A 7,813-nucleotide genomic window follows, 5' to 3' on the forward strand; every position below is an offset into this window, starting at 1 on the left:
AACTATAAATTAAAGACCCGCTTACCTCGGCCATTAAGGGATTATGTAAATAAGCTTGTGTTCAGGTTGATGTACAAATTTGAATCGGTTTGATGTCAAGGAGACGGCCCTCCCAAATACTGAATCCACTCTTCCGGAGTCCCCTTTCGCATTTTCAGCATCTTTATCGCATTGTTTGTTAACGGTATCGCAATTATGTCATAGTCTTTTGGAGCCTGCAAATAAATGGTTTTCATGTGACACGTATCACCTAAATAGTTGGTTACTCGCTTACTTGAAATAGAAACCGCACTATAGTTTGTTCGCTTTTTAATCAACGAAAATATATTAAAAATGACAAGGGATCGTTAATTTGAATGAGCGACTCCGTTTATGGGCCAATGGGGAGCGTAATAAGAGTTAAAAATGAAGCAGTACTCGCAAAAATAATAATCGTAAGACTTCTTTTAATTATTTACGTTTTATTCTATATTTTTGGTTCTGTTATTTACTTTTAACTAAATCTAGATGTTGATTATGTTAACCAAAATTAATATCGAAGCCTATATAGATTCATTTGTAACTGGAAAAACACTTTCGATATGTCATAATAATATATCTCCCATTCGAGTTTTGTATAAACGTTTGCTAGAACGTACTATGATCATCATCGTACTCAGTATATCCCACCAATAGCAGAGCTATGGTAGGGTCTGAGGAGGGTAATAATACCTTTGGGGTCTTATGCAGCTTCATGTTTGCTTCCTCGGGAGTTTTCTGACCTTTCTTTGAGTTGCAACTTAAACAAGCGGTAACCTGATAAATAAAACAATCACAGCAGCACTTGTTAAATAAATTTGTGTTTGTGATGCTAATTGATAAAAACATCACTAGAATACGATAACTTTGATTTATAAATATGACAACGCTTTTGTCTTACCAGATTTTCCCAGTCCCATTCGCCACCACGTGATATAGGCAAAACATGGTCAATAGTTAAGTTTGTGGACGAAGAACAATACCTGTGGATATCAGCATGTCATAGTGGCATAGTGTCATACTACAAATTGAAATCAAATCTTTTTAAAAACAATTTATGCTCGAGACTCGAATTGTATCAGTCAAATTGTGTCAACATGAAGAATCCAATCTCATATTTTCATTTCTCTTGACAACTTTCAAGTGTTTTAGCTAAATTTAGTAAAGATTTTAACATATATGGTTTAGCAGAGTACTTACTAGCAAGAGAAGTTGTCACGGGCCAGTATGTTCTTTCGACTAAGTGTACTGATGATTTTTCTCCTCTTTACAACTTGAAGCAAATGCGGAACCTGACAGAACAGAAAAATGAAGCATTCAAACATTTGTTCGATTAAGATAGACGAATAATGTGTTTACCAGAACGATTAATAAACTGATAATATTGTAGTTAGCATTTAGCAATGTGTTACCCTTAAAACAGCAGGTATATAGAAGGATCCATTGACAGAGTTCACAGTTTGATCATAATATTCCAGAACATCAGCCTGCATATCATACATTTAACAACTCTAGAATATTAATATTCATGAACCGCAGATCATGATAAACGGTATTAACGAGTGGATTCAATTTAGATTGTTACAAGTTTCCACATGCCTAACCTTTTCCATGAACTCCAAACAAATTGCACGTTTCCAGCAGACAACATTTATAGGCCTACCACAATAATCACAATCAGATCCACTGATCACCAGCAATATCCATCACAATCAGATCTAAAGCGATTCTAACAAATATAGTAAACGAGCCAAGCCGCTTGTAAGCCACTCAAGATTGGTTCGCTAAAAGCTCGAATCGAGCCAAGCTTAAATGAGCTCGAGCCAGAAAAATAAGCTTGTTTAATAAATGAGCCCAAGCCAAGGGCCAAGCTTCACTTGTCGAGCCTAAAAATCAAGTATAAATATAGGAAAATAATTGATAAATAAAAAACGAGTCGAGCCCGAGTGGAGCTTGAGCCTGAAAAACTACTCACGAGCCGAGTTCGAACTTTAGAAATAGAAATTGAAATGGGCCCGAGCCAAGGCTTCACCTGTCAAGCCTAAAATTCAAGTATAAATATAGAAAAATGATTTATAAATAAAACACGTTGAGCCCAAGCGGAGCTTGAGCTTGAAATCCTACTCACAAGCTGAGCTCGAATTTTGGAAATAGAAATCGAAACGAGCCGAGCTTAAGCTCGAGCCAGCTCATGAGCCTATTATTTATATAAACTTTTCATATCAATCTATCCTTCTATAATAATTATAATTGTGTATAAAATTTTACAAAAATAAGTAAATAAAATAAGTTACACTATATACATAAAAGAAAATTTAAATATATAAAGAAAAGTTAAGTATAAATATAAGTAAAATAATTGATTAACAAAAACGAGCCGAGCTTGAGCTTAAAAAACTAAGAGCCTAGCTCTGGCCTGCATGAGCTCAGGCTCGGTCGGCTTGTTTCGAAGAGCGGTGCAAACTCGAAGAACACAATCACACATAGGCACATGTTAAGCGGATCAACAATATAGTTAAGCAACAATGCATCAACAATTATACAAAGTTACAAACAGTTACCTAACAACAAATTCACACTAACACCTAATCAAATTTCAACCTAAATCATCAATTATCACATAACTTCATACTAGGGGTGTACGTAGTGCGGTTCGGTGCGGTTTAGGGCTAAAACCAAACTGAAAACCAAAACTTCGGTTTTTGGATTTTTGAAACCATTGGTTTTGTTTCGGTTTTTGCCACTTGAGCGTGAAAATTTTAGGCCGAAAATAATGAATTTAGGTATAAATAATTTTGTCAATTGTTAACTAATAGACTATTATGTATTTGAACAAAAGTATTTGAGTTACATATTTGTTAAATTCTTATAAGTTACTTAAAATAAAAATTAGAAAAACAAAAATTTAGAAATTCGTTCAGTTTTTTTGGTTTCTATTACATGCACAACCAGTTCGGTTTTTTCAAAAGCATAAAACCAAACCGTCAGTTTTGTTTCGATTCGGTTTTTTCGGTTTCTAATTGGTTTTTCCGGTTTCTGGCACACCACTATATTATAGACAGTCGCAGCATAAATTCAAATGTTCGAAGCAGGAAATGGAGCTATAACATTTAGAAACACACAAACGTACAAGGTTCGGTTCACATTAACCGTAACCATAACCGAATGGTAAGTTAATTAGATTCACTTAACCATAACCGCCGGTTCTGTTCTGTTATGTTAATTTCGGTTAATATTTTCAGTTAACAGTTCAGTTTTCAGTTGTGGTTCAGCTTATGCTCACCCCTAACAATCAATATCACTCGAACAGATATACAGACAGTTAACTAACAACAAACTTCATAATCCGGAACGCCTAACAGCGCATTATAAACCGCATCCTGATCAACAACCGCATCAATCTCCATCTCCTTGCCTGATCTCGTGCTCTTCGACTCGAATAGTTTCGTACTTCGAGTGCTTAACGTTTTGATCGTCCGTTTATCCGTTGTTGTTAGTTCTCTACAGCTTCTGCCTAGCGACATTTCGTCCGTGGAGTTGATCGGCAACAGGCGTCGGAGTACGGTGAATTCTGCCATTGATTGATCGAATCGAATTGGATCAAACTTCACGTAATTTGTGAGCAAAAGACGAAATTGAAGTTGAAGACGAGTTTGTTGAATGAATAATGAGAGTTTGTTTAAATCATTTTTGCAAGCAAAAATCTGTTACCACATATTCCATCTTTTCCTCAACGAATATCTTTCTTTGGTGTAAACGATTGTTAAATTACTATTTTGTCCCTGGAGGATAGTATTAGCATATGGAACCCGTGCATGATTGATTACTTTGACTAGGATACAAACGACCTGCAACCAAACGTAATGTTTTCGTAACCGGATCAGACAGTAAACCAGACGGTCAATATGTTCACCGATTCAACCGGTCGAACAATTTTACCTAAAAATGACGGTTTGGACCCAAAAAAGTTTCGGACCGGCCGTTTTCCGGTTGACCGGTCCGGTTTTCCAATCGGGCCGGTGAACAGATTCGGGCCGGTCGGTTTTCTAAAACCGAACAGCTGTATAAAACCGGAACGGTAGGTGGAATGAATCCCGGTCGGACCGGTTTGACCGGCCAATCTTGTCCGATCTTAACAGCATTGACCAAACCCAAACCTGAAAAATTTAAGACGCGTATTAAGTTGAACCGACAAAATTTTAGATGGGTATCAGGTTTGAACCCGGAAAATTTGAGACAAGTATCAGGTTCGAACCTGAAAAAATTTGAAATGGGTATCAGGTTGCATATGGAGCCCGTGCATGATTGATTACTTTGACCAGGATACAAACGAATTACAACCGAAACCGAACCCGAAAAATTTAAGACATGTATTAGTAGGAAATAAGAACAATGCAAAAACGATGTGAGAATATGATTTCTTATTTTATGTTAGAGGTAATAAATTAAAAAATATAAAATGATTAGATAAAATAAATAAATATACAAAAAACTTTCATGAACAGCATATACAAATGAACATTACCGAACGTTCGTGAACACATTACCGAACGTTCACGAACATAATTAAACGAACGGGGTCTCTGTTCATGTTTATTTGTTTAACTAATAGAACAAATTTTTTCTTGTTGGGGTTTGGGTTTCGGTACTAGACGAGTTGAAACTAATGAATGCAAACACGATCCATATTGTATCATAGACATCAACTCCAACTCTCCAAGGTCGGGCAAACAAGCTGGACACTAAAGTTAGGACTTTAGACCCCAATTTACTAAAATTTCGTTTTATAAAATATAAAATAAAATTGTAATATATATTAACTTTTTCACATTAATGAAACGTAACATCAAATTTGACACAGCTCGCGAGCGGTTGTGATGTGAAGACATAGGAAGGAAAAAGTGAACAGCCAGAAGCCCATAGGTCTACATATTTACGTCTTCACATGTTTAGGCTAATAATGGCTAAAAAATGATATAATGTTAATAAAAAAATATTTATATATTTGATACAAGTTACAAGTGAAATCAAGCATATAAAACAATTATAATTATTTTAAAAAATCTATAATTCCAAATAATTTTGTAAGATCAAGCATATAAAACAATTATAATTATTTTAAAAAATCCGTAATTCCAAATAATTTTGTAAGGTATAACAATTTCTCATAAATTAAATTATATATTACAGTAATTATAATAGTGACAAAGGATTTAAACATAAATTATTCATAAAGGAAATAATTCAATGGACCATCGGGTTTGAAAATATCGGTTGTTTCAACTAACTTATTTTGAATCATATATGAACCAGAATCGCTCGTTCAAATTAGCATAAAACTAAAAATGCATGAATAATGAATTTGACTTTTAAGTTAGATAATACTATCATTTAAAATAATCCGTTTCGACTCAAACTCATTCTGATCATAACTCTTTTTTACTCGCCCGTTTTGACCCGAACTAATTTGATACTCTTTTAAAACAACTTGTTTTGACCCGAACTTATTTTACTCTAAAAACACATTGATCTAACTTGTTTTGAACCAAACACGAACCCGATCCGCCTATTTAAATGAATATAAAACTAAGAATACATGGATAATGAATTTTATTTTTAGGTTAGAAAATACTATGATTTAAAACAACACGATTTGACCCAAGTTTTTTCGAATCATAAACCTTTTTGGCGCGCATGTTTTAACCTAACCAATTTGATATTCTTTTAAAACAACCTGTTTCGAACCGAACACTTTCCGTTCATAACCTTTTTCGAACTGAATTAATTTTGCTAAAAAGCTATTGATCTGAACTAAATATAAGCCTAATCCGCCTTTTTAAATTAGCATAAAAACAAAGATGACATGAACAATAAATTTATCTTTGTTTCTATATATTAACTTTTATGTAACATTGTAGCTTTTGCGTTTGTTTTTAAAAGTCATGTAAAGCAAGAGGTTGAATCTTACACACACACATAAAATAGCCATGACTATCTTTTTGTTGAAATCAGTCAAGATTGCTTACTCACATATAGAGAAACGACCTTAGTCACAACACCATTGGTTATGTTTTTTACCGACTATGAGCGGATTGGTTTTGTCCATTATGGGTTAATCACAATTGTAAAAAGAAAAAAACAAACTTTGAGATAACCATAAAAATAGTATAAGGGCAAAATATTTGTGAAATATTATGAACTGTTTGATAACAAACCATATCCTTTAACCTAAAATATATCAAATTGCTATAACTTCTTTTCAACTATGGTCAAATTTTTATGTCTAAATGTAGTCAACTTGTACCAGACACTTTTGACCCATAAATCTGTAATATCTTTGTTAAAAAAATTAAACCAAATAATCAAGCTGTTAATTAGAAATTGTTAATAATATAATTTTAAGAAAATAATAATTGGTTTAATTGAGGTAATTAATAAATATTAAATAGTAATAAATGCATTAATTGTTATATCATTTAACATAAAAATTATTAAATTGAATGCATGTTAATTAAAAAATTAGTTAATTAGGTGGAATATGTATAAATGGAAATTGATTAGTTGGCATCCTATGTGGATGCCATATTTGAAAGCCATGTGGAACATGTGTTGCTTTAATATATTGGACATTTGCGTTTAAAATACATTTCCTAACGATTTGCATTAATTTTTTTTTAGCGTTCATTTAAATCACTGGCCATCCGATCAACTCCATTCCAACCTAGCTCGGGAAGAAACCCATCAATCCATCATAGGTGAGAATACCTCCTGTCTAACCTCGAAACCCCTTATTTTTATTTATTTAATTTTTTTGTCACAGGTGACTTGAATTCAAAACCTTCCCGTTTTAACTTGAAGTTTTTGGAGAGTTTTTTTTTTTTTTTACCAAAATGGGGTTGAGAGAAATTTTATTTATTAAAATAGGTGATTCTAAAAGTATTTACCAAATTATGTTTTCTTTTTCTCTTTCTTTGAATTAAATAACATATTATATTTCATTTCTTTTCATTTTTTTATTTAAATTACTATCTTTCACATTTTCATCTCATGAAAAAATATACGAAACATGTTTATAAATCACTTTTGAAAATATCTAATAATTTTTTAAATATTTTTATTTTTTAAATCACTTTTGCGTCGTACACGGAACCTCTTCAGCTTCTAGGTCTCAAAGCTTCGTTTTTAGCAGGATTGGCTTTGCTGTTCAAAAGGGGGTTGCGGCGCAGCTTGTTGCCCGTTTGCCTGCCACTTTATTGTAATCGTTTTATAGTAAATTATAATATTTTTAAATCAAACCATTTATGATTTTGGTTGTTCATTTCTATAATATTTAGTGATTATTCCTTTTATTTTTTAATCAAATTTTTTTTAGCCGCTACGTATTATAATCAAAATCGCATTTTTTTAACAAAATCAGCTCATTCATATATTCACACAACACTAGCAAGACCTTGGTAGTATCAAGTACAAACTTAAATGGAATAAAAACTATCCTATTATTACCACTCAATTACATCCTTACAACGAGTTGAAATTAAATGCATTCCATCTTTCCCATGTTAACTCCGACCATTTTGATCGATTTTTAACCCACAAGAAGCTCATTGGTTTAATCTCACCAATTATACCACTTATAATCAAATCAAACACAACCAAAAAACCCATCTAAATAAAACTCTAAAAAATAAAATACACTATTTTTTTTACTTCTTTGAAATCTCAATAAAAACAAAAGAAACCATACTGCATCAAATAATTACCATGCCTACAAATGTTAAGAGATACTTCTTTTTTT

At 32.7% G+C, this 7,813-nt stretch overlaps 1 pseudogene across 1 annotated transcript; it reads right to left on the reverse strand.

Annotated features, from left to right (window-relative positions):
- LOC143573030 (uncharacterized) lies at window positions 1-3,596 on the reverse strand (annotated as a pseudogene). The gene is made up of 7 exons (XR_013142356.1): window positions 3,357-3,596; window positions 1,623-1,721; window positions 1,431-1,505; window positions 1,219-1,310; window positions 920-1,001; window positions 712-795; window positions 1-215 (listed from the first exon to the last, which is right to left on the reverse strand). The product of XR_013142356.1 is annotated as an uncharacterized LOC143573030 (transcript).
- Between the last annotated feature and the right edge of the window lie 4,217 nt (window positions 3,597-7,813).

The sequence above is a fragment of the Bidens hawaiensis genome, unplaced genomic scaffold (assembly GCF_021521415.1).
Source record: "Bidens hawaiensis isolate Kalapana, Puna unplaced genomic scaffold, B.hawaiensis_p1.1 tig00026186_1, whole genome shotgun sequence".
Lineage (NCBI taxonomy): Eukaryota > Viridiplantae > Streptophyta > Magnoliopsida > Asterales > Asteraceae > Bidens > Bidens hawaiensis.